General features: G+C 43.3%; 1 protein-coding gene across 2 annotated transcripts in view; it reads left to right on the top strand.

Annotated features, from left to right (window-relative positions):
- The first annotated feature begins 536 nt into the window (after positions 1-536).
- Positions 537-27974, top strand: part of SNX10 (sorting nexin 10) — a 64661-nt gene continuing 37223 nt past the window's right edge. Inside the window, exons 1-2 of one of the 2 annotated variants that reach the window (XM_073581376.1) lie at positions 537-716; positions 808-926. The gene's annotated coding sequence lies outside the window, so the exon portion shown is untranslated. The remainder of the gene's footprint in view (positions 717-807; positions 927-27974) is intronic. The other variant, XM_073581375.1, reaches the window with a different exon arrangement.

Raw genomic sequence — 27974 nt, 5'->3', positions numbered from 1 at the left:
TGGCAGGTTAGATTTATCATCTAGTGAACCTAGCAAAAAGTCAAGCAAAAAACAAGTGTGGGATTGCACTTTTTTTTTGCAATTTCACCGCACTTGGAATTTTTTTTCCCGTTTTCGAGTACACGACATGGTAAAATCAACGGTGTCGTAAAGTACAACTCGTCCCGCAAAAAATAAGCCCTCACATGGCCATATAGACGGAAAAATAAAAAAAGTTATGGCTCTAGGAAGAAGGTGCAAGAAACGAAAACGAAAAATCGAAAAAAAAAGCTCCGGTAGAGTAGGGGTTAAAAGTTACATGAACACAAGTCACAGAGCAGGGTGGAAAACAGTCAGGAGCTGCTACTATGCATAGAAAAGAAAGCCGTTCGTAAGACGCCGCCATCATGATCGCACCGCACCCCCGCATCTGTTGTCAGTGGAATAACCCAACAGGCACCCGGCGGTCACTGCACCCCCGCATCTGTTGTCAGTGGAATAACCCAACAGGTACCCGGCGGCCACCGCACCCCCGCATCTGTTGTCAGTGGAATAACCCAACAGGTACCCGGCGGTCACCGCACCCCCGCATCTGTTGTCAGTGGTATAACCCAACAGGCACCCGGCGGTCATTTCCGGAATGTGCGAATGCCGGTAAGGGGGCGTGGTGTCGTGTGGGAGCTGTATTCCTCACGTGACAGAGCCAGTGCCGGCTTCGGCTTCAGTGCGACAGGCGGGTGAGTAGTAGTGGGCAGCCTATGTAGGATTGATGCCAATAATGTACAAGGCTCCATGGTAATGGCTTGTATTGGTCCTCTATTGCACTAGTCGCTGTAGTATGGTGGTGTCACACCCACCGCAGAGTGATGGATGCCAGCGTGACCAGGGAGTAGACGTCTCATTCTCCATCACTGCTGGGGATGTGATGGCGCTCAGGACTAGTCCGGGTACGTGGCGGCATTAACATTTTTTTAGACCGACAGTAACAAAAGTTATGTAATAACCTTTTACTGCCCCTTTAACAGAAAGTGAAGGAGTTCAGATACACTGTAGGGTAAATCACCTGGACAGATTCTGTTGAAATTGCTCTTATTTGTTTGGTTTATTGCAGAAAGTCTGTAGTTTTTCCAGTAGAGCGAGCTTACTACAGGTTAAATAACCTTTGATTGTAGCTGTACAGAGCTCACGTTGTGATCAGTTACAATTGTATGTCAACAAAAGAGCTCCACCTAGTGGTGACTTCGGGCAGCCAATGTTTTGCTGGGCTTGTGGCGGGATGTCACAGGAGTGCCAAGATGGCAGTCGTTGCGGGCCTTAATCAGACCCCCACTTACAAAGGCAGCCCACCGTCACCCTGCAGTTGCGTCACGTAGGGGCTGGTGACTGAGCATAATGGACTCTTAAGGCCCTTTTACATTTAGCGATGCACCAGCGATCCGACCAGCGATCCGACCCGGTCAGGATCGCTGGTGCATCGCTAAATGATCGCTAGTGAGCTGTCACACAGGCAGATCTCACAGCGATGCAGCAGCGACGCAGCGGACGATACTTACCTTTCACACACAGCGATCCTGCGTCCTCCCACCCGCCTCCAGCGTCGCTCGTCGTCACAGCAGGAAGTCTCAGCAGGAAGCGCCCGACGAGAAATGGAGCCGGACATTCTCGCGCGATCAGCGATGGACAGCGGGGGAGCCGGTCGCTGGTAAGTATCACACATAGCGATATTGCTAGCAATATCGCTGCTACGTCACAAAACCAGTGACGTTTTAGCGATATTGCTAGCGATATCGCTTAGTGTAAAACCCCCTTTAGGCAGGATTGTACAGCACAGATAGCAGTGATTGACAGCAGCATTCTCCCCTCCCCCCACAAGCAAAAGAAAATATTTTTTGAAAGGATAAGAGAACTTGCTGATTGCAGGGTCTGACCACTGGGACGTTCAGCGATCATGAGGGGCTCAGCTATTGTGTCTTGGATGGAGCAGAGGTGCGCATGCTCAGCCTCCGCTCCAGTCATTGTCAGTGGGACTGCTGGAAATATGAGCACAGCGCTCGTCTTTCTCCAGCAGTCCCATACACAATGAATGGTGCGGAGGCTGAGCATGTGCCAGACTGTGCTGTAGATCCCAGATCTTGGCATCACTGGAGTTAAGGCCTGTTTCACACATCTGTTTTTCACAATCAGTCAAGATCCGCCGTTTTGTGAAAAAACTGATCAGCCAATTTTCCTTGCGGAACTGTTTTTTTTCTCCATTGACTTTCATTATCGGCGGATTTTGACTGATGACTGTCCGTTGCATCCGTATTTCTGCGGATCCGCCAAAATTTTGGCGTCCGCAGAGATCGCCAAACGGACCATTCAACGTTTTTTTGCAGTCCGGATCTCTCCCTCTCCCCCTCCCTGCCTCCTCCATTTGTTGCCCGATCCCCTCCCTCATGCCATTGCTACTCACCCGTGAGATCGCTGACCGCAGATGCCTGCGGATACCACTACATCGGCCGGTATTAATATTGGATTTTTTTTTTTTTTCTTCAGTCCCAGCCGCGGTTCCTTTAAATTTTTACCATCGGCGGATCCGTACATCCGCCGATCCGCTGTCCCCCGTTTCTGTCGGTCCGCCTGCGGATCCGTTTTCCGCTAGTTTGGTGGATTTAGACTGACAGAAAAAACTGATGTGTGAAACAGGCCTATGAAAAACCTTTTCAAGTGCCCATAAATTTGGTTTACTGCTATACAAATAGCTTTGGACCAAACACCTCTCTGTTGAGTTCCTCAGTATTGCCTGGTAGTCAGGAGACCTCCAAACACAGAACTGGGCCTTCCAATATGCTTACACAATAAACGGGTGGTCTTCCAGACAAGCACCCTGTCACTTTGACCAGGAAGCCAATATGGAAAACCAGTGATTGTGAAAAATATCTTGAGCTGCGTCCAGTTTTCATTTCACAACATTTAACATTTATGTGGTAGGCATTAACCCGACCTTGTCTTCCTTAATGATGGATGAAAATATTAATGTATAGTCCCAATACTAGTATGGCCCCAGCCACGATCTTCAGTGACTGCCTGGTTCTCCAAACACATTATACTGACTGCTGCGAGAGAGCAGGATTTTCTTCAGGCTTATTATCAGTGCTGTATTTTTGGATGGCTATTTATACAAGCCTCTTGGTAATTCTGAGAATCGCTGACACCACTTCTGCTTTATACTGGGAAGAGAACTGACAGCTCAGCACATTCTCTCATGTACACCTCCATTAGCACCTAGTTAATGAGTTAACCTGGCATTATGGCTGCTGATGTCCTTTTTGTTTGCTCACATTAGCACTTGCTTGGTGACTTCACCATATGAACTGATAAGCTGACAGTGTATGAAAGAAAGGGTTCCTGTGATACATGGTTTACTGCCCAATGTTCCACAAAAAAATATATTTACGTCCCATCCATGGGATATGCAATAAAAGGGCAGAGTTCATGTCCCGCTGCAAGGTACTGTGAATCCGCATCCTACTGACTTGAATAGTAGGAGGATGTGAAGTCCCCAATCGCGGCCACTATCAGAAGATGGAGCAGCTCCACAAGTGAGTACTTTCGTCTGGTGGCCGCCAACACTGACATCAGCTGATCGTCGGGGGTGCCAGGTGTCGCACCCCCACCACCGATCAGACCTTGATGATCTATTCTAAGGATACGTCATCAATGCTGAAGTAATGGACGACCGTTAAGCTGCTTTGTTTTTTGGTACTTTCTGGTATTTGACTTTGATTAACTTCCTATGTGGTTTACAAGCGTTTTTTTTTTTTTTTGTTTTTTTTTTACCTGTAGATTTTCCACGTCTAATGCAAGTCTGCAGGGAAATTCGGCACATAAAACCTGCCCTCAAGAGAAATTGACATTGCAGATTTCAAAGCAGTGGCTATGAGATTTCTCTAACTCCCATACACTTTGCTGGAACTGTAAGCAAAAATACGCAGAGCGAAAAGCTCATCGTGGGCTCACAGGGTGATGGCTTTTATCAATTAAATGCAGGATCTTGTTGCATGTGTGTTGCCAAGACAAGAAGCCCACACCTATTTATGATGTAGATTTTTCAGGTGGCCAGTAGAAATTAATTGTGGCTTCTCTGGTCATCTGCAGCTGTACTGGTACCTAGCTTTTTTTGTTCTTGTTGTTCTGGATGTTGGTTCTGGTTCTTGGCCAGTAAATAGCAATACACAATGTATCTTTAGAAAAGGTGTTTTTTTTTTTTTTTTTTTTTTTTCTTCCTTTGGGCACCTTTTTTATGTAAGACCTGGAAACCTTTTGCAGCTATTTTCAGAACTTGCATTGAAGTTACTTGAGAAAGCCGCGCACACTTCCGCTTTTTCACTGACCACCTTCGCAAGGTGGGGGTCATCTCTGGGACTTCTATCAGAGTTGTGGTCCTACAGTGCCATGGTAACCATTTGGGCACAATGTGGTCTCATCTCTATGGTAAACAAAGGGGGCTGTTGAATTAACCCCTTAAGGATCAAGCCTCATTTTCCAAATCTGACCAGTGTCAATTTGATGTTAAAACTCTGGAATGCTTTAAAGGTGTGTGCAGACGCTGCGGAATCCGCTGCGGATTAATCCGCACGGATTTTGCAAAAACTGCAGATAAACCGCAGGTCAAAAGACCTGCGGATTATCTGCGGTTTGGTTCTGCGGATTCACCATCTCCACAATGGTGGAGATAGGAACCCGCTGCGGATTCCGCAGAAACAATTGACATGTCAATTCTTTCTGCAGTTTCAAAACCGCAGCAAATCCGCGCGGATTTTTCCGCAACGTCTACACAGCGTTTTTTTTTTCCATTCATTTGAATGGTACTGTACACCGCAGCTAAAACTGCTGCGGGTCCGCAGCGGCCAAAACCGCTGTGGAACCGCAGCGCAATCCGCAGCGTGTGCACATACCCTAACATACCCCAGTGATCCTAAGATTGCTTTTTTCGTGACACATTGTACTTTGTTAGTGGTAAATTTTGGTCGATATGTTTTATTTCTGAAAATATATAAAAAGAAAAAAAATTGATAAGTTTGTATATTGCTACATTTAAAATTAAAATTTGTATGTCTTAACTCTGTTATAAAACAGATAATGGTTAATAAATTTCCCATATGTCTACTTTACATCTGCTTAAATTTGAAACATAATTTTTTTGTTAGGAAGTTAGAAGGGTTCAAAGTTGACCAGCAATTTCTCATTTTGCAGCAAAATTTACAACCATTTTTTTTTTTTTTTTTTTTTAGGGACCTGCTTTATAGAAAATTCCTAAAAGCCACCCCATTCTAAAAACTGCCCCCCCTCAAAGTGCACAAAACCACATTCAAGATGTTTATTAACCCTTCAGGTTCTTCACAGAAATTTAATGAATGTGGAAGGAAAAAATGAACGTGTTGCTCCCCCCCCAGGAATGTTACTTATGCCCCACTATTTTGGAAACTAGTCCCTTCAAGGAATTCATCTAGTTGTTGTGTCCTAAGGTGCTTCAGAGAATTTTGTAACGTTGAGCCGTATAAATAAAAGATGTTTTTCCCACAAAAATGTTGTTTTAGCACCAATTTTATTTTCGCAAGTGTAACAGGAGAAAATGGGCACCAAAATTTGTTGTGCAATTTCTCCTGAATGTGCCGCCGATGCCCCCTATGTGTTGAATACTACTGTTTGGGCGCACGGAAGGGAAGGAGTTCTCTTTGACTCTTTAGATTGCAAAATTGTCTGGAATATAGATAGTGGATGCCGTGTGGCCTTTGGAGAGCCCCTAATGTGCCTAAACGTTTCAGACCCCCCCCCCCCCCCCCCACAAATAACAATAGTTTGGAAACTATACCCCTCAAGGAATTTATCCAGAGGCGTGGTGAGCATCTTGAAATCACAGGTCCTTCTCAGAATTTTAGAACATTGGACCGTGAAATTAAAAATGAATTTTATTTTTTCCAAAAAATGTTTTAGCCCCCGATGTTTCATTTACACAAAGGTAACAGGAGAAAATGGACCCCCAAAATTTGTTGCGTAATGTCTCTGGAATATGGCAGTGCACTGTATGTGGTCAAAAACTACTTTTTAGGCACCGTGCAAAGCTCAGAAGGGAAGAAGCGCCATATCAGAGTGCAGATTTGCCTGGAATGTTTTGCGAATGCCATGTCTTATTGGCAGAACCGCTGAGGTGTCAGGATAGCAGTACCCCTATAAGTGATCCAATTTTATAAACTACACATCTTATTGAAATCATCTAGCGGTGCAGTGATCATATTGACACGTTTCACAATGTTATACCATCATTGAGTGGTTACATTTTTACCACTATAATGTTGTTTTTGCATCAGATTTTAAATTTTCACAAGGAGAAATGTATAAAAACGTCCACAATTTGTTACACTATTTCTCATGAACGAGGCAATAGTGACTACTTCTCTGGACCGCCAATCTATGACCGGATTATGTTTATTCAGCCACGAAAGGCCTAAGACGATGGGAGTAGACACATCCTCCAACACGTAGCACGACAGGAACTCTTCATGAAGAGTCACTATGAGCAAGTTCACATTATGTACAACTTGGGTGACACGCTTCTGGCTGAAAGGAGCAGAATCAATAGCATGAACTGGAATGGATTTCGCTAGCGTCCTACCGATTAGACCATGGGTCTGAGCAAAGCGAGAATCCACCAAAGTGACTCCAGCTCCACTATCCATAAGAACTGGGATAGTCTGTTTTCCCACAAAGCACCATTTCAGCCGAAATGGTAAATGTAGATGAAAACACACACCATGGTCGTCTCCCTCCAAACGAGCCTGCAGGGAACGTGGCATTTGCGATGGAGTACCATTTTTGGCATGAGATGGACAGACGTTTATGTAATTATTCGGAAGACCACAGTAAACGCATGCCCCTGTCCCACTGTGAACCGCAGGCAACCTAGTATGAGAGGAGACCCTTCACCCCCCCCACCATATGGCAACAGGGGGCAGACTGGGTGTATGTCTCTCCCTGAGGCGTCTAACCACCCTGATAGCAAGGGCCATGGTGGTCTCCAACATCCTTGAGTAGCATATTGCACCAGAGAATCCTGAAGCCTAGCTAACAGACTGACAAAAATGACTTCTAAGAGCAGGGTCAGACTCTTCAGTTTCCATGACGCTGACTCCACCAAAATGGGCCTCCGATTCCACATCCCTGCCAGGGCTGTGGAGTCGGTAAGCCAAACCTCCGACTCCTCAATTTCCATGACTCCGACTCCACGGCCTTGATTACACTGAGTGTTAGTGGCCCATCTCCAGAACTCCAAGCAGTACTCCTCAGTCAACCAGGCCCCCTGCTTGATTTTACGGAGTTTTGACTCTGCCAGGGATCAGCCATCAGGATCACTGTACACCAGGGCCAAAGCTGCAAAAAAGTCATCCACCGACCACAAAGATGGAGAGACGGTCGAAAGGGAGCAGACCCAGGACTAGGGATCAACCTTAAGGGAGACCACAATCCCCACTCCTCGTTCCTCACTCCCCAGGGCAGAGCCTGAAATATTATTTGCAGGCTTCTTTGAAGACCATAAATTTCTCTCCCTCCAAAAAACCTGTCAGGGAAACATATTTTGGGTTCTGGTTGAGCCAGAACGTGAACCTAGACCAAGAACCCAGACATATGAAGGCGGCATGGTGGCTCAGTGGTTAGCACTGCAGCCTTGCAGCGCTGGGGTCCTGGGTTCAAATCCCATCAAGGACAGCATCTTCAAAGAGTTTGCATGTTCTCCCCGTGTTTGCGTGGGTTTCCCCCCACATTCCAAAGACATACTGATAGGGAATTTAGATTTTTAATTGTCTATAAAGCACTGTGGAATTAATGACGCTACATATGGGAGTAAAATAATAATATGCTGAATCTGCTGCACCATCAGTTTGAGCCAAAGCGATCCAGGTCGGTGTGACGCGGTATACGACAGAGCAAGAAGGGACAACAGGCCGAGGGACGATCCAACGAGATTTATTAAGGCAGGGAGCATACAACATCAAATATCCATGAGAAGTCCACAATAAGTCCACACAATGGAAACAAATCCGGGCACCTCACGATAGTCCTTGTGCCAGATGCGATAACAATAATCCTTGCAATAGTCCACAGGATTCCACACAATCCCACGGACATCACGAGCTGGCCTCAACTCAGTTCGTGACTCCTTCACATCTGCACTCAAAATCACAACTGATCTTAACCCCTTCCTGACATGAGACGTACTATCCTGTCCATGGGACCCGGGCCCCTATGCCCATGGACGGGATAGTACGTCTACTGCGATCAGCGGCGCCCACGTGGTGAGCGCCGCTGATCGCGGCCGGGTGTCAGCTGATTATCACAGCTGACACCCGGCACAATGTGTCAGGGGCGGTCACGGACCGCCCCCGACACGTTAACCCCTTGCACACCGCGATCAAACATGATCGCGGTGTACTGGGGGTTAAAGGGAAGCATCGGCAGGGAGGGGGCTCCCTCCTTGCTTCCCTGAGCCCCCCACGGCAGCGCAATGTGCAGCGCTGCTGCCGGGGGCTCCTTTCCTGCAGGCCCCCGAATCCAAGATGGCGACGGGGGCCTGCAGGAGGCTGGCTTCCTCAGTGCCTGCAAAGCGCAGGCATGAGGAAGCCTTCTGCAGTGCCTGTGACAGATTGCTGATCTGTCACAGTGATCTGTGATGACACAGATCAGCGATCTGTCACAGGACAGTGATGTCCCACCTGGGACTATTTAATAAAGTAAAAAAAATTTTTAAAAAAAGTGTTAAAATAAATTAAAAAAAATCGCCAAATTAAATTAGAAAAAAAAAAAATTCCCCCAAATAAATCCATTTTTTAAGAAATAAAAAAAAAAAATAAAAAAATAAAAGTACACATTAGGTATCGCCACGTCCGTAACGACCCGCCCCATAAAACTGTCCCATTAGTTAACCCCTTAAAAAATAAAAATAAAAAACGAAGCAAAAAATGATTTATTATACCGCCAAACAAAAAGTGTAATAACGCGCGATCAAAAAGACGCATATAAATATCCATGGTACCGCTGAAAACGTCATCTTGTCCCGCAAAAAACGAGCCGCCACACAGCATCATCCGCAAAAAAAATAGTTATAGCTCGCAGAATAAAGCGATGCAAAAATAATTATTTTTTATATAAAATAGTTTTCATTGCATAAAACCGGCAAAACATAAAAAACGACCTAAATAAGGTATCTCTGTAAGCATACTGACCCGAAGAATAAAACCGCTTTATCAATTTTATCGCACGCGGAACGGTGTAAACGCACCCCCCCCAAAAGAAATTCATGAAACGCTAGTTTTTGTTCATTCTGCGTCCCAAAAATCGGAATAAAAAGCGATCAAAAAAATGTCACGTGCCCGAAAATGGTACCAATAAAAACGTCAACTCGTCCCGCAAAAAATAAGACCTCACATGACTCGGTGGGTCAAAATACGGAAAAATTAGAGCTCTCAATATGTGGTGATGCAAAAACTATTTTTACAATAAAAAGCGTCTTTTAGCGTGTGACAGCCGCCAAACATAAAAACTGCCATAAATAGTAAATCAAACCCCCCGTTATCACCCCCTTAGTTAGGGAAAAATAATAAAATAAAAAAAAATGTATTTATTTCCAGTAGGGTTAGGGTTGAGATTAGGGTTAGGGGTGTGTTGGGGTTAGGGTTGGAGTTAGAATTGGGGGTTTCCACTGTTTGGGCACATCAGGGGCTCTCCAAATGCAACATGGCGTCTGATCTCAATTCCAGCCAATTCTAAGTTGAAAAAGTCAAATGGTGCTCCTTCCCTTCCAAGCTCTGCTATGCGCCCAAACAGTGTTTTACCCCCACATGTAGGGTATCAGCCTACTCAGGTCAAATTGCAAAACAATTTTTGGGGTCCAATTTCTCCTGTTACCCTTAGGAAAATAAAAAATTGGGGGCAAAAATATCATTTTTGAGGAAAAAAAAATTATTTTTTTATTTTCATGCCTGAGCGTTATAAACTTCTGTGAAGCACTTGGGGGTTCAAAGTGCTCACCACACATCTAGATAAGTTCCGTGGGGGGCCTAGTGTCGAAAATGGGGTCACTTGTGGGGAGTTTCAATAGCTTAGGTACATCAGGGGCTCTCCAAACGCACATGACACCCGCAGACCATTCCATCAAAGTCTGCATTCCAAAATGTCACTGCTTCCCTTCCGAGCCCCGAAGTGTGTCCATACAGTAGTTTTCTCCCACATATGGGGTGTCAGCGTACTCAGGACAAATTGGACAACAACTTTTGGGGTTCAATTTCTCCTGTTACCCTTGGGAAAATAAAAAAAATTGGCGACTAATTGATCATGTTTGTGGAAAAAATATGATTTTTTTTTATTTTCATGCCCTGGCATTATAAACTTCTGTGAAGCCTTTGGGGGTTCAAAGTGCTCACCTCACATCCACATAAGTTCCTTAGGGGGTCTAGTTTTCAAAATGGGGTCATTTGTGGGGGTTTCCACTGTTTAGGTACATTAGGGGCTCTCCAAAGGCAACATGACACCCGCAGACCATTCCATCAAAGTCTGCATTCCAAAACGTCACTACTTCCCTTCCGAGCCCCGACGTGTGCCCATACAGTAGTTTTCTCCCACATATGGGGTATCAGCATACTCAGGACAAATTGGACAACAACTTTTGGGGTCCAATTTCTCCTGGTACCCTTGGGAAAATAAAAAAATGGTGACTAAAAGATCATGTTTGTGGAAAAAATACAAATTTTTTATTTTCACGCCCGAGCGTTATAAACTTCTGTGAAGCACTGGGGGGTTCAAAGTTCTCACCACACTTCTAGACAAGTTCCTTAGGGGGTCTAGTTTCCAAAATGGTGTCATTTGTGGGGTTTTCCACTGTTTTGGTACATCAGGGGTTTTCCAATCGCGACATGATGTCCGATCTCAATTCCAGCCAAAAACGTCAAATGGCGCTGCTTCCCTTCCGAGCTCTGCCATGCGCCCAAATAGTGGTTTTCCCCCACATATGGGGTATCAGCGTACTCAGGAGAAATTGCACAATAACTTTTAGGGTCCTGTTACCCTTGTTTAGGTACATCAGGGACTCTCCAAACGTGACATGGCGTCCGATCTGAATTCCAACCAATTTTGCATTGAAAAAGTCAAACGGCGCTCCTTCCATTCTGAGCTCTGCCATGCGCCGAAACAGTCGTTCCCCCCCACATATCAGGTATCAGCGTACTCAGGACAAATTGCACAATAACTTTTGCAGTCCAATTTCTCCTGTTACCCTTGGTAAAATAAAAAAAATTGAACCTGAAGTATTTTTTTTTGTGAAAAAAAGTTAGATGTTCATTTTTTTTTTTAAATATTCAAAAAAATTCCTGTGACGCACCTAAAGGGTTAATAAACTTCTTGAATGTGGTTTTGAGCACCTTAAGGGGTGCAGTTTTTAGAATGGTGTCACTTTTGGGTATTTTATATCATATAGACCCCTCAAAGTGACCTCAAATGTGATGTGGTCCTAAAAATAAAATGGTGTTGTAAAAATGAGAAATCGCTGGTCAACTTTTAACCCTTATAACTTCCTAACAAAAAAAAATTTTGGTTCCCAAATTGTGCTGATGTAAAGTAAACATGTGGGAAATGTTAGTTATCAAGTTTTTTGTGTGCTGTATCTCTGTGATTTAAGGGCATAAAAATTGAAAGTTGGAAAATTGCGAAATTTTCGCCAAATTTCCGTTTTTCTCACAAATAAACGCAAGTTATTTGAATGATATTTTACCACTAACATGAAGTACAATATGTCACGAGAAAACAATGTCAGAATCACCGGGATCCATGGAAGCGTTCCAGAGTTATGACCTCATAAAGGTACAGTGGTCAGAATTGTAAAAATTGGCCCAGTCATGAACGTGCAAACCACCCTTGGGGGTGAAGGGGTTAAAACAAGAATGTATTGTCAGGGCTCCTGGGATCAGCCCATCTGAAGGGGGGTAGGGGTCACACCTACTGTTCAATGGTTTGGTCCATCAGAAGATTCTAGAAATGTAAGGGCTCCACTGAGTCTACAGGATGTGTATTGTAGGTTATCTTCTGCTTAGGAAAACAATAGCCAAAGTTCTACTAGCTGTTGACACAAGCCTAAATTAGATTATGGTCCAGGTACATCACAAGACATTGCAAAGTATTGGGGGAAGGAGACATGGTTAATTTACTGCAAATACAACCAGGTAAAGTTAAATGACATATTATACAAAATACAGGACAGGGCTAAACTACAAATCATGACAGTCGGTTATAACATCGCATTCGGTCACGGTTAAGTAGGGAGCGGGGTATGCGGCACCTCCTAACACCAGCCTGTGCCTGTCCCTAAACATCCCAGATGGTAACACACAGAGTAAGAGACAAACTGGGGGGCAGGCAAAAAGGAAACCACTCTGTTTAGGATTGCTGCTAAGCTCCATAATAGCAGAGTAAATGACGCCAGATTAGCAGAACTCCCACAGGAGCAACACCCACCGTCATAGGCGATCTCTACCACCTAGCTGGTCTGCAGAGAACAAAAAAAACTCTAACTCCTCCAAACTTCACTATTATGGTGTTTTCAAGGTAATATGGAGATATAGCATCCTTTGTGGCATGAGATTATAAAATCCATTCAGTGTGCAGCTGTAAAAGACCCTCTTTATTGAGAAGCTAGCTCCAAAGGGCTGAGAGTGACAAATCTCACACCTTGAGTCAGCTCAGAGCAGGACAAAGACTGCTTGCAATATAGTCATGCTGCAGCTGCCAAATAACATTCTAGAAACATGATTCCATAATAAGGAAGTATGGAGATACTATACGTCCTAGCCGTACATTGTGTATATTTCGATGATCCCCAGAACATGGTGAATGCCTGCTTGGGTCTTGACCCGTTATAGCACCCAGGGGATATGGAGATGCATAGAAAAGATAATAGGAACCAGATAGCCAAGAGCTGTTTAGTACCAACTAGAGATGGGCAAACCCAAACAGTAAATTTCAGCAAAAACAATGGAAAATCCAGAAACCACAAAATTCATTAGAATATCATTTATTTGTAGATTATAATATGACAAAGTAAAGTTTAATAACATGTTGGTGCAACGGTCAACACGGTTTGAGCTACACTAGCTCTTAATCATGACAACGTGCAGGAGCTATGAAAATACTGTATATAGCATAGAAAGTAGATGTGGAGTAGACAAATCACAGATGTGCTTAATTGTTAACCCTATGGAGAAGAGAAAAAGAGGGGTAGGGAGGAAAACAAAAATAAATTGCAGCATGGCAAACACTGGATGTTCGGGCCCCCCACTCAAGTGAATGGGGTCAGAGTTGAGTACTGTTCTGGTACCTGAACTGAACTTTTTTAAACTCTTCGACCGAACCCGCTGGACCAGAACATCCAGGCGTTTGCCCATCTCTAGTCTCAATGTGTAGCAGGAACATTCAGTAAAGATTTATGACTCCTCTTAGGTTTTGGAGTTTTTAGTTGCCAAAGGCAAGACTAGATTTAGTTTCAGCCCATAGGGGAGTGAAAGAGCATAATGGCTAGTGTAAGGCCAAGTGACCGCTCTCTGGTATGCTTGCTGGTCACTTCGAAAGTGGGGGCCGCGTTTAGTAATGTGCTGAGAAGGGACCAAGGAGACAGCTGGCAGCCCATGCCCCCTGCGGCCCAGCACACAGTCGAACATCAACCTGGTAACTGACATATTCTGCTTATATCTTTTGTTTTACCACTATCTGTATTTGCATATCTGTCCATTGTATATGTCTAACCATCATGTATATAGTGTTTTGTCTAGTGTGCTCTTAAGGGCCCCGTTACACTTCGCAATGCATCAGCGATCCCGACAACGATATGACCCGCTCAGGATCGCTGGTGCATCGCTAAATGGTCGCTAGTGAGCTGCCAAACAGTCAGATCTCAGCAGCTACGCAGTGACGGTCATTACTTACCTGTCAGACGCGGCGATGATGACGTCCTCCGCCCACATCCACGCCTGTCTGCTTCCTGCTGGCGCAGATGAGAAACGGCCCAGGAGCTTCTCGCGCGATCAGCAATAGCCAGCGGGGGAGCCGGTCGGAGGTAAGTATCACATATAGCGATATCGCTAGCAATATCGCTGCTGCGTCACAAAATCGGTGACTCTTTAGCGATATTGCTAGCGATATCTCTGTGTAAAGCCCCCTTAAGGCTAGTAAATATATAATTTATCCTTGGGCTGATCTTTTATCTCGATCCACAAATCTTGGTTTAACTAACATGCTACTGGGGCTGGTTTCTTGCCCAATATTATGCGGTTATCAGACTGGGCTTATATTTAGCAAGGAACTAGTGGCAGGTAAACCAGGCTGGCAGTTCTCTTTCACTGGTGCTAGTGAAAGAGGCCTCTCAGCCTGTCAGGGTTGTGCGCGAAATGTGGTGCCACATCCTGTCACTCCCCATGCCTCCCTTGGCCTGTGTGGACAGGGGCATCTGTGAAAAAGTGTACCAAACTGACCATACGTGTCTGCAGGGGGTGCGGAACGTCACGTTATGGTGAAAGATTGGTTAATTGATGGGGATTCTGTATTTCGTGATCTCTCTGACGTAATGGTGATGTTAGGCAAGGTGTGGGATCTTCACAGCCTCTAAACATGGTGTGTTTTATGGCATCCAAAGAGTTCAATTTTGGTCTCAACTGACCAGGCCATATTCTCCCAGTATTTCACATGCTTATTCTAAATGTTGTTGAGCAAACTTTAAATGTGCTTGAACATGTTTTTTGTTCAGCAATGGAGTCTTGAGTGCTGAGGGTGCATACCGGCCATGGAGGTTGAGTGCATTACTTATTATTTTCTTTGACACACTGGTTCCTGCTTATCCCAGGTCTTTCTGTAGCTCTCCACAGGTGGTCCTTTGCTCCTGGACAACTCTTCCAATAATTCTTTTCACTCCTCTGTGTGAAATCTTGTGGTGAGCACTTGTTTGTGGCAGGTTTATGGTGAAATGATGATCTTTCCACTTCCGGATTATGGCCCCAACAGTGCTTCAGTGTTTTAGAAATTCTTCTGTTACCAATCCTATCAGTATGTTTTGTAAGAAAAAGGATGCAAAAGTCTTGAAGACAGTTCACTAGCTTTACCAATCATGAGATGTTTCTTGCCCCTTGGTAATGAGACACCTTTTTATAGGCCATAAGTTGAATCAGCTGATATTATTTTTCACTAAGTAGCCGGATTGCTTTTTAATTATTGATAGATTTCAGTTGGTGTCATGACGTTCCATGGCTATTTACCACTCTTTCTTCATGTGTTCAATTACTTTTTTAACATTACACATAATTTATAGAGATCTTTGGTTTCATTCCTTTGCCTGCATGGATTAGCTGAGTTATCGACGTTTTGTGTCCATTTCATGTCAATAACACAGTTAGAAGTATATTTAATTTGAAAATTGGTGACGTGTTCAATACTTATTTAACCCGCTGAATAAATATCTGAAGTGCTGGTAGCACCAGTGTCTGAATGCACTCCTCATGATGGCCGTCAGGACTTCTACAAGATAAAAATCGAGTAGGTTCATATGTACACAATGGCTCACAAGTTGGGAATGTTAGTGTCTTTACTTGCGTCATGTTTCATTATTTTATCTCGTTTTGTCATTTATATTGAGTTACAATAAATCAAGTGCCTTTCTGACCATAAGATGAAGACCATAAGTGATACTTATCTGGGGAAGTTATTTTAAGTGCTAGACAAGATCATGTGAATACTTTGTGCTGCTTGGAAAACTTCCACGTAGAGATTTAGGTATTTATTCTGGACAAGGATTTGAGCTACAGACAAATATATACTACTTTTACATAATCACGAAGCCTTATGATCCCAAACTTCTTGTTTTAGGTTAAGGCCATCCTTCCCATTCAATGTCAGTGACTGCTGCCTGATGGCATTTTTATACATTATTAGAAATTCAAGGCCTCCATGTCTTCAGCTTTTGGATACGTGCAAAAAAAAAAAAATTATCTGACATCAAGCGCAGACTTTGAATGTGGTGCGGACCACACGCAATACTCAATATTTTTGGTTCTAGAAAAGTAGTTGCCTGATAAACTGTAAAGAAAGCCTAAAGGTAAGCTTGGCGCTCGAAACGTCCAGTTCTGCTTTATAAACTAGAAGTTTCACTTTTTGGAAGGGTATTGATCAAGAGATCCCCTCTATTATATTATGGACCACAGCCAAAACCTGTCCTGGACATAATGACCTTCAGCAACATTCTTCACACCAGATCTCTGCTAGGAATGAAGCCCTTCTGAATATTGGTGATTTTCCTGCTGTCATGTCGCCCATAATGAAACGTGCTATATAAATCTGGTAAATACATAAAAAAAAAAAAGTTTTAAACTAGGAAAATCCCCTTTACGATAAGAGGAAATTTCTGATAATTGTACAGCTGGAAAATAACGAGTCCATCCATACAAAATCATTACCTATAATAAGCAGCATTTGCCAGTATGGAAACTGTTATCCAGAGTGTCTTTTTGAGGAACATCTCCTTAAAGCAGTTTTTCCACTAATACTTCGTTCCACAGGATAGGTGATAAAAATTATAACAGCTGAGGGTACTGGGGTCTCTGAGGGTCTCTGGGATCTCCACTGTTTCTGAGAACAGGGATCCCCAAAGTCCACAGTGCAACTAGAGCTATGGTGCAAGTGTGCAACCATTGCTCTATTCACATCTCTGGGATTAACAGAACATGTCATTCAATCTCATAGAAGTCAATGGAACAGCACAGAATCTGTTTAAGCAGGAGACTTTGGGACACTGTTTTGTGGGCATGTGGCAACCACAGTGGTCAGAACCCCAGCAATTATACATTTTTCACATTTATCAATATCTGCGTCCTGGAAATCCTTTTAATAGAATTGTAAATGACCAAGCTATAACCCATTCCCAATCCTTATAACAATTAAACTATATTATGAGCTGCCAGTCTCGCTTCCTCTGAATGTGTATGATTTCTCCAAAGATTTGGAGAGTGAAGCCAGCACTGATTGGCTGTAAGTATTGTGCAACATAATGTCATGCAAGGCCTACACCTTTAGGACAGCATTGGCACCGGAAGTGAATAAAGTTGATATTAAGGGGGAAAGATGGGGATTTATAAGGGGTTGTCAAAGTAGTGGACAACCCCTTTAACCTATTCCCGACACTGACGTACATGTACATATTATGAACTACAAGGGGTTTCCACGGCATGACGTACAGGTACAACATAGTGATCGTGCGGTAACATACCACATATGGCATGTGTAATGGCTGATGACACACAAATTTGCCTTGGACTCCAGACCCAAACAGCACCCAAGGACCATGATATTCTGAAAGAGGACAACCTTTAATCTTTTAGACCTCTCGGTTACCGGTGCAATAAAAACAATTCCTGAACTGCTGTTTGTGTTCATTCTGCCTCCCAAAAATCAGTATATGGCTTGATCCTCCGTTATCCTGTGCTCCGTAACGAGCTGTTGTGTTCGGGTTTCCGTCTAAATCTGTAGAAAAATGTGTTTCAGTTAGTCATTCACAATGAGGTAGGAGGTATAGCCTCTCTTCTGGCAGTGTTCATCTTTTTAGGTGTACTTAAATTCGGGTTGTGCTTACTTTGGGCTGCATATGGCCTCCTTTCTGTCAGGGTACCATCTGTTTAAGTATCTCCAGCTCCCTTACTAAGGTAAATGGTTCTGTTGGGCGGTTTCATCGAAAACCCTGACAAAAGTGCTCAGCGTAGAAAAGTGAACGTATAACATTAAAAGCAATCATAAATGTTTTATATTCCAAAATGGTACGAATAAAAACTTCAATTCATCTCGCAAAAAAGTCCTCTTTCATGTCTGTACATCTATCAAAGGAAAAATAGGGGGGTTGACAAATTGTTGGTAGCTCGAAGGCTCTAGAAAGCAAAAGCCGCACTTGGCGACCTCGTACACAGCATTGTTGCGGTGGTTAAATCCAACTTGACAATTCATGGGATGCCTGACTCCAGAAATGCAAGCAGGGTACTAAGCTGGCATATCTGCTGTGTCTACTGCTTGCTTTTCTCTGGAAACCGCCTGAGGTGGGGGGTGAAAAAGTCACGCCTGTAGGTGAATTCACAGATGGGTGTAACTTGAAAAAACGCCTGCAAGCAGACTGTGTGGTTTTTAATACTTTGTTGGGTGCAGTTTTTAACATTTACTTTTGAAGTGTTTTCAATATATAGGTCCCTCAGAGATGCTTCAAAAGTGAAGAGGTTCCCTTAAAAGAATAAGTTTTTTACAATTTAATTGAACTAATTAAAATTGCTGTCTAGGTTTTAAAAGGAGCTGGACATTAGCTTCATTCTGCACGCGTTGGAGCCTGGCTGCACTGTTGTGCTGTGTACACATATGGAGAGACCTGTGAAGATGGCTGGGGCCTGCACAGGACTGGTCAGGTCTATTCCCTATAGTCCCTGAATGGCTTTTTAAACTGTTCTATGAATCTCTGTAGTGTTTCAAAGAAAGACATAAAGACGTGCCTGACTGAAATTGCGCAGCCAGGCTTTAATTTGTTACCCCTGGACAGATTGTCTAGTCTAAAAAGAAAAATCTGCAGTCACTCTTTGACTGCAGACTTGTGAATCTCCCTCAGTGCATGCACTATGCGCTGCCAGGGATTGCCAGTTTGTGCCAGGAACGGTGGTGATGTATATGATATGCGTACTCCCGGGCAGAAGCCATCTGGTGGTTGCGGCCTCGCTCAATACGGCTTTTACCCCGGAGTTTGTATGATGCATACGTACCTGCCGCTCCCAGCTCAGAGACTGGCAAACCCTCACAGCGCACAGTGCGTTCACTGGGGGAAGGGGGGGGATTAAAAAATCTGCAGTCACACAGTGACTGCAGACTTTTCATTTTAGACCTGACAACAACTTTAAACCTGCTAACATCCTAATAAAAGGAAGATTTGAAAAATGCCAGTATAAAGTAGATGTGGCGGACACAGCATTTAATCTGAATTATCCAGGCGTAATATTTCAGTAGGCTCAGGGACATGAGCTAGAGTTCATGTGAGAATAAATTAATGTTCAATGGCTGCCATTTGTTGACTGGCTGCTGATTAGCTATTGTATCTGTCCTAGTATTGTTTGACTACCTTTGGGAAACAAAGCCACAATGTTTAATATGTTGATGACCCATTGGTGCTCTGCAAATATGAAGGACAATCCATTCATGTTGTTTGAACACTCCAGCAGTGAGGGATGGCCTCCTTCCATCTTCCCCCAAGCCTGTGGAGGAATGCCTGAATGAGAAGTTGTGACCTATAAAAAGGAGGATCTGCCTGTGTTTAGAGAGACTCTACATTGCAGAAGCCATGGGATCATGGCTCAACTGAAGAAATACAGAGCTGCTTCACTGACCATCAAATAACCGTCAATGACATTTCAAGAATCCAGGTTGGGACAATCAGGTCACCTGACCTCGTACATCTATGGACTGTCAGTTTCCTAAGCTTGTCGTTACCTCCTCTCAGTGGGTGCCGAACTATTGTGGGGTACCACCGCTGGGGGTAGTTGGCCCTTGAAGTCCCAAAGTTGCAGCTGCTCTGATGTGCACTATCTTGGTATTTGCTGGGACTGTTCTATATGTTATTGTTTGGTGGTTCAATAAAGTATTGCCACACTGTTTTACCCTTACCCTATGTGATCTGAGCAGTATTATGACCACCGTAAAAGGAGATTGGCCGTACAGTGTGACGATTCCTTGTACGTGCGGTCTTGACCCCCTCGTGCCTTCGCAGTAGACATAGGAAGTATTTGTTTAAGGTTGAGGAATTGCTAATTTTTCAAAATGTTCTTAATTTCTGAATAAATCTGAAATGTTAATGCAAAACGTATTGAAATAAATTAACAACTATCGTAAAGTACGTGTCATGAAAAAACAACCCCAGGATACATAGATGGGGTCTGCTAAAGTGACACTTGTCATGTTAGAGCAATATTGACAGTCAGAAAGTCAAACACTGACTGCAGTGGGAAGGGGTTTCTATAAATTGCTCCAAAAGTCGAATTATCAAACTGCACCACCATGTTCTCAACACAGCACAATGCTTATGTGGCAGAAAGTACTGTGCTGTCACACATGGCAATGAAGGGCTGTATTATGTGTTTGTGGTCTGTGTATTACATGGACATCGCTGCAGTCCTTTGATCTCTGTGGGTTACTTCTTTATGAAGCATTGTGCTTTTCTATAGAAGAAGGATTTCTATTTCTAGCATAAAAGTTCAGTTTTCTGCTAAACACGCAATTTCACCATAGCAGAGAAGTGACCTAGGCTAGTGGTACAGGAAAATGCTCCACGGTTTATTAGTCATATGTATTAATCCTTCTTGGTCCATGCTGATGAATAAGTACCATAAGCAAATGTAGTCAGTGATCGTCATAGGGTCTTACTAAAGTTTATATAGTTATCTACATACACTTTAGCTTTGATTCAATAAAGTTTTGATGTCAGAGAAATGGTGTAAAATCTTTTATGCAACGCAAAGCTGCACAAAAATTTTGCGACTTTTCATGTAATTGTCGCCCAGCCATGACAAAGTAAATGGAGCTGGGGTCTGGCAACCTCTTCACCCCCCGACCCCCTAACGCTCCACTCTTCAAATTCACAGTGAATGGTATCTTTTCTTACTCTTCAAATTTAAGGTTTCTGTCAAGATGTACGCCACTTTGTGCCTTGCCTGATTTCTTAAGAGGTGTGTGCCTCATAATCGGGCTTTGTTCACCCCCTCAAGACCTACGTGTCTTCAGTCTTGATGAAATGGGACCTTTGTCTTTGAACAAGTTGTCCAGTTTAAAAAAACTTTCCGTATAACCTAGCACAGCAAGAATTCTGGAAAGTTTCTGCACAGTCTACAGCAGGTTCTTGTGATCTGATTCTTGTCATAAAATCCTTTGAAGGGACTCTGTCGGCACAGAAGGACTGTTCAAACTAAGTTCTGCCACTCGGTGCTTCATGGTGGGGCCAGACATATATACACACCTTCCCAACTGCTTCTTTTCCCTCTGTGTCCACCCCCCTCTTCTTTGACTGACAGCTCTAGCTTCACAGAGCCAGAGAAAGGAGGAGATAGATGGAAACAAGCAGGTGGTAAGGTGTATTTAAATGCACCGATCACCAGTACTTGGTTTGAACAGTCATTCTGTGCTGACAGTCCCTTTAACAAGTAGGGATTGCGCAAAGCAGAGAACCTTTTTAATATAAAGCCTATGTATCCTCCTCCGTTAGTGCCACCATTAGGCCGGGATCACACTACCATGTGTGATGCGAGAAACTCGCACGAGTCTCTCGCATCAACGCCCGGCACTCAGGACCGGAGCTGCGGATGCATAGAAATACATGCAGCCGCAGCTCCGGTCCTGAGTGCTGGCGGCAGCGCCAGGTGTTGATGCGAGAGACTCTCGTGCGAGTTTCTCACCTCACATACGGTAGTGTGATCCCGGCCGTAAAGGTAGTCTCGGCTCAAAATAACTGTTCAAACCACGCACAGGCCCTTGGGGCTCTCTTGGCATGGCTGATGAGTTAAATGCACCTTCCCATCTACAACCCCTGGCAAAAATTATGGAATCACCGGCCTTGGAGGATGTTCATTCAGGTGTTTAATTTTGTAGGGAAAAAGAGGATCACAGACATGGCACAAAACCAAAGTCAATTCAAATTACGACTTTCTGGCTTTAAGAAACACTAAAAGAAATCAAGAACAAAAAATGTGGTAGTCAGTAATGGTTACTTTTTTTAAACCAAGCATAGGGGAAAAATTATGGAATCACCCTGTAAATTTTCATTCCCAAAACTAACACCTGCATCAAATTAGATCTGCTGGTTAGTCTGCATCTAAAAAGGAGAGAGCACACCTTGGAGAGCTGTTGCACCAAGTGGACTGACATCTCATGTTGGAGCCGTGATTCATGTCAGTTGAAACAAAGGAGAGGATTATCAAACTCTTAAAAGAGGGTAAATCATCACTCTGTGTTGCAAAAGATGTTGGTTGTTCACAGTCAGCTGTGTCTAAAATCTGGACCAAATACAAACCACATGGGAAGGTTGTTAACCCCTTTCTGACATCAGACGTAATATCCCGTCCATGGGACCCGGGCCCCTATGCCCATGGACGGGATAGTACGTCTAGCGCGATCAGCCTTCCCTGCAGGCTCTCGAATCCAAGATGGCCTCCTCCACACCTGACTAGATTTAGGACACAAGGACGGGAGTCACGTGCTGACCCTACACATCGTGGTTACTATAGGTACCGTTCCAGCAGCTGGATTACAAAGGCAAACCTATACCACTTATACACACACCTCAAAACCAAGGATCTAGTCATATCCCTGATGAAAGCTCGAGATGTAGAGCTGAAACGTTGGATTGTAACACCACCCTTTTTTGGATTGTAACACCACCCTTTTTTTTCACAATCAATAAAATCACAACAATTAAAGACTGTCGTTGAGAAGACTTTACTTTCATGTTATTAGTGTGCCGGGGTTACTCCTATACTTTAGTCTTGTTTTTTCCCAGAGCACCTAAGTTGGGGTTTGAGCCTGTCATATCTACTTTATATCAAATGTGATGTGGTCTGTAAAAATAAAATGGTGTTGCAAAAATGAGAAATCGCTGGTCAATTTTTAACCCTTATAACTTCCTAACAAAAAAAATTTTGGTTCCAAAATTGTGCTGATGTAAACATGTGGGAAATGTTACTTATTACGTTTCTTGTGTGCCATATCTCTGTGATTTAAGGGCATAAAAATTCAAAGTTGGAAAATTGCGAAATTTTCAAAATTGTTGCCAAATTTCCGATTTTTTTTTTTTTCACAAATAAACGCAAGTTATTTGAATGAAATTTTACCACTATCATGAAGTACAATATGTCACGAGAAAACAATGTCAGAGTCACCGGGATCCATGGAAGCGTTCCAGAGTTATGACCTCATAAAGCGACAGTGGTCAGAATTGTAAAAATTGGCCCGGTCATGAACATGCAAACCACCCTTGGGGGTGAAGGGGTTAAAGGCAAACATACTGGTAGACCAAGGAAGACATCAAAGCATCAAGACCGGAAACTTAAAGCAATATGTCTCCAAAACAGGAAATGCACAACAAAGCAAATGAGGAACGAATGGGAGGAAACTGAAGTCAATGTCTGTGACCGAACTGTAAGAAACTGCCTAAAGGAAATGGGATTTACATACAGAAAAGCTAAACGAAAGCCATCATTAACACCTAAACAGAAAAAAAAGGTTACAATGGGCTAAGGAAAAGCAATCATGGACTGTGGATGACTGGATGAAAGTCATATTCAGTAATGAATGGCGAATCTATATTGGGCAAGGTGATCATGCTGGAACTTTTGTTTGGTGCGGTTCCAATGAGATTTATAAAGATGACTGCCTGAAGAGAACATGCAAATTTCCATAGTCATTGATGATATGGGGCTGCATGTCAGGTAAAGGCACTGGGGGAGATGGTTGTCATTACATATTCAATAAATGCACAAGTTTATGTTGATACTTTGAACACTTTTCTTATCCCGTCAATTGAAAGATTGTTTGGGGATGATGAAATCATTTTTCAAGATAATAATGCATCCTGCCATAGAGCAAAAACTGAAAACATTCCTTGAAAAAAGACACAGAAGGTCAATGTCATGGCCTGCAAATAGTCCGGATCTCAATCCAATTGAAAATCTTTGTTGGAAGTTGAAGAAAATGGTCCGTGACCAGGCTCCAACCTGCAAAGCTGATCTGGCAACAGCAATCAGAGAAAGTTGGAGCCAGATTGATGAAGAGTCCTGTTTGACACTCATTAAGTCCATGCCTCAGACACTGCAAGCTGATATAAAAGCCAGAGGTGGTGCAACAAAATACTAGTGATGTGTTGGAGTGTTTTTTGTTGGTTTGTTTTTCATGATTCCATAATTTTTTCCCTCAGAATTGAGTGATTCCATAATTTGTTCCCTAGGCTTGGTTAAAAAAAAGTAACCATTACTGACTGCCACGTTTTTTGTTCTTTATTTCTTTAAGGCTATGTGCACACACTGCGGATTCACCTGCGGGTTTTTCTGTGCGGAACCGCAGGTAAAGTGACCTGTGGTTTTCCCCTGCGGTTTCACAGCTCTACTATGTTAAAGGTGTGAAACCGCAGCGGAATCCGCAGAAACAATTGACATGCTGCGGTTTATAAACCGCGCGGAAAAAAACGCAGCGTGAGCACAGCGGTTTTTAAAACCCATAGTATTACATGCTACTGTACCAGTCTGCGGAACCGCAGCAGAATCCGCAGCGTGTGCACGTAGCCTTAGTGTTTCTTAAAGCCAGAAAGTTGCTATTTGAATTGACTTTAGTGTTGTGCCATGTCTGTGATCTGCTTTTTTTTTCTACAAAAATAAACAACTGAATGATCATCCTCCAAGGCCGGTGATTCAATAATTTTTGCCAGGGGTTGTACTTGTTTTCCATTTATGTCCGCTTTTCCCTGGTTTCTATAGAATCAGAGCTGTCGATCGAGGAGGAGGAGGGGGAGATAGAAAGGCGCACTGAACTGCTCAGCTGTGCCAAGAGTCCACATAGCGTCTATGCTTGGTTTGAACAGTCATTTAGTGCTGCCACTCACTTTAACTGTTTCATAGGAGTGCTCGCCTGGATGATAAACCTGTGCATGTGCTGTAATGGCAGAAAAAGATGACTCGCTCTGTACACATTCAAATCAAGAGCCAAATGCCTCTCAACTGGTTTATGAAAAAATTTAAACTAGAAACTCCATAAATTCATATTAAAAAAAGCAGTACGGAGTCATAAAGTCAATAAAACATATTCCTCAGTTTTATTTTACCCAATTAAAATGACCAATTACACATCACGAGTCAGATGACAGGTTACACATAAAAGGTAGCAGACATCCGAGCACCAGCCTCATGTGGGACACTGGTCTCAATACCTTATTGTATAGTCAAACATATAAATAAGAATGGCTAACCTTACCCAAAATCTAAAGAGTTACCCCTGAAGAAGCATGAGAGAGAGTAAGAAACAAAAGCCTGATATGCGTTATTTTAATAGGGAGTGGAAATGGATGTTGAGTGCAGCACATTTTGGCTTGGGATAGCCATTCCTGCAGTTTATATGTTTGGCTAGGTTGTTGAGACTGATACTAGTGTCCCATATGTAGTCGGTGCTTGTATATCTGCTGCCTTCATGTCTGATTCATGTCTTAAGGCCCTGTCACACTAAGCGACTTACCAGCGATCCCGACACCGATATCAAGGTGTCAGGATCGCTAGTAAGTCGCTATGTGATCGCTGGTGAGCTGTCACACAGACAGCTTCACCAGCGATCAGCACAGCGATGCCGAGCGCCCGGCATCGCTTGCCATCCCTGTAAAAAATAGAATCAAAATAAAAAATATTGTTATTCTCACCTTCCGACGTCCTGTTCAGCCATCCTGCCTCTCTCCACGCTCCGGTCCCAGTGATCCTTTTTGCGAGAATGACCGCGAGATGTCACGGTCTCAAGGGATAACAAAGTCTCGCGGTCATTCGTGCAAAGGATCACTGGGACCGGAGCGTGGAGAGAGGCAGGATGGCTGAACGGGACGTCGCAAGGTGAGAATAACAATATTTTTTATTTTTTTTATTATTTTTTACACCTGATCGCTGGTCTCCCACCTGTCACACACAGCGATGCGTGCTGGCCAGCGGGAGACCCGCGACCAAAGAAATGTCCAGAGGTTTCTTCCAGCGATACCGGCAGGGGGGCCGCTCGCTGGTGAGATTGCTGTTACGTCACAAAAGTTGTGACTCAGCAGCGATCTCGCTACCGAGATCGCTTAGTGAGACGGGGCCTTTACTGGCTGCTTTAATCGTGTACAATAAAACTGAGGAATATTTTTAATTGGCTATTTCTCCTTTTGTACTTTTTGACTACGCGCTATAATGGTGACTGTTATTACTAAATATTGTCGCATACTGAATCAAACTTTTGAACTCTTGATGGAAAGCAACTGAAGATTCTAGTTCATGGTTGTTCATTTCTAAATGTGCACCAATCAGTCATAAGAATAAAACTGCCTGTGAGTATTGTGGAGGCCACCTTGGCCCGTCCAAACAGCTCTGGCCCGTCCAAACAGCGACTTGACAAGACCTCTAAAGATATCTTGATGCCAAGTAGCACAGACAAGTCATGTGAATTAGAAGTCAGGACCTCCGTGAAACTGGTTATATCTGTCAAGGGAATAAATGCTAGGGACAAAGGTTGCCAAGAAGAACATTACCAAAGCCAATGGCTTTAATTACTTCTCATGGTGCATTCCTGTGTCATCCCATCCTCAGGTACTGAAAAGCGCTCCCAACCATGCACATCACATAAAAAACAAAAATGGATTTGTCAGACCAGGCCAACAAGTATTATTTCTCTATAGCCTGATCTGATGCCTAAGTGTCCATTGTAGGCACTTTCAGTGGTGGACAGGAGTCTGTATGAGCAATCAGACAGTCCCTTGCCTCCGTAGCCCCATAACTTGTATTGTGTTCTGATGGCTTTCTATCATAGCCTTCAATTGTCCTACAGTAGTTCTTCTGTAAAATTAAGCCAGGCATGCCCTAGCCTTCACTCCCCCACACATCAGTGAGCCTTGTGCCACCGTGACTCACTAGTTCACCAATTTTCTTTACTTGGCCTACTTGTGAAAATTTTTTCTTTCCTATAACCTGGCACTGCAGGAAAGTTTACCACTTTGGCATGGTGCTCTGTGCAGTAGATAACTAGTAACGGCTGTATGATGGGAAAACGCCGCATATGACCAATCTTTTTTTGAGATGCTCTGCCTCAGAGGTCTTGTCAAAATTTTAACTACTGCAATGTTTCCTGATTCCAACACCTTATCATATACAGTGGCATGTAAAAGTTTGGGAACCCCTGGTCAAAATTACTGTTATTTGTGAACACTTAAGCAAGTTGAAGATGAAATATTTTCTAAAAGGGCTAAAGTTCCTTTGTATTTTAGGCAAAAAAATATATTGTAATGTTTTACATTTTAAATATTATAAACAGGAAAATGGGCCGATATATAAGTTTGGACACCCAGCATGGTTCGTACTTGGTAGCATCCCCTTTTGAAAGTATCAGAGCTTGTAAACACTTTTTGTAGCTAGACAAGAGTCTTTCAATTCTTCTTTGAGGAATTTTCATCAATTCTTCCTTGGATAATTCTTCCAGTTCTATGAGATTCCTGGGTCGTCTTGCATGCACTATTTGAGGTCTAGCCACAGATTTTCAATGATGTTCAGATCAGGGGACTGTTAGAGCCATTTTAAAACCTTCAGCTTGCCCTTTTTGAGGTAGTCAATTGTGGATTTTGATGTGTGTTTAGGAGCATTATCCATTTGTAGAAGCCATCCTCTTTTCAACTTCAGCTTTTTTACAGATGGTGTTTTGTTTGCATCAAGAATTTGTTGAAATTTCATTGAATCCTATCTTCCGTCTACTCGTGAAACATTCCCCATGCCATTGGCTGCAACACAACCCCAAAGCGTGATTGATCCATCCTCATGCTTAATGGTTGCAAAGTAAGATGTTTTGGGGTTTTTTTTTCCTGAAATTTTGCTTTTTTTTTTTTTTTTTCTCCTCAACACATACCTTTTGATCATTGTGGCAGAAGAGTTCTATTTTAACCTCATCGGTAGACATGATTTGTTTCCAAAATGCACTAGGCTCGTTTAGATGTTCTTTTTCATACTTCTGACACTGAATGTTATGGTGAGGACACAAGCAAGGTTTTCTTCTGATGACTCTTCCATGAATGCTATATTTGTGCCGGTATCTCTGATCAGTAGAACTATGTAGCACAACTCTAGTGTCTGCTAAATCTTTCTGAAGGTCTTTTGCAGTTA

This window comes from Dendrobates tinctorius, unplaced genomic scaffold (assembly GCF_039654945.1).
Source record: "Dendrobates tinctorius isolate UK_male_01 unplaced genomic scaffold, ASM3965494v1 ptg000070l, whole genome shotgun sequence".
In the NCBI taxonomy this organism is placed as follows: domain Eukaryota; kingdom Metazoa; phylum Chordata; class Amphibia; order Anura; family Dendrobatidae; genus Dendrobates; species Dendrobates tinctorius.
Note: the sequence above shows the minus strand (reverse complement) of the source record. Positions and strands in the feature narration are given on the sequence as shown.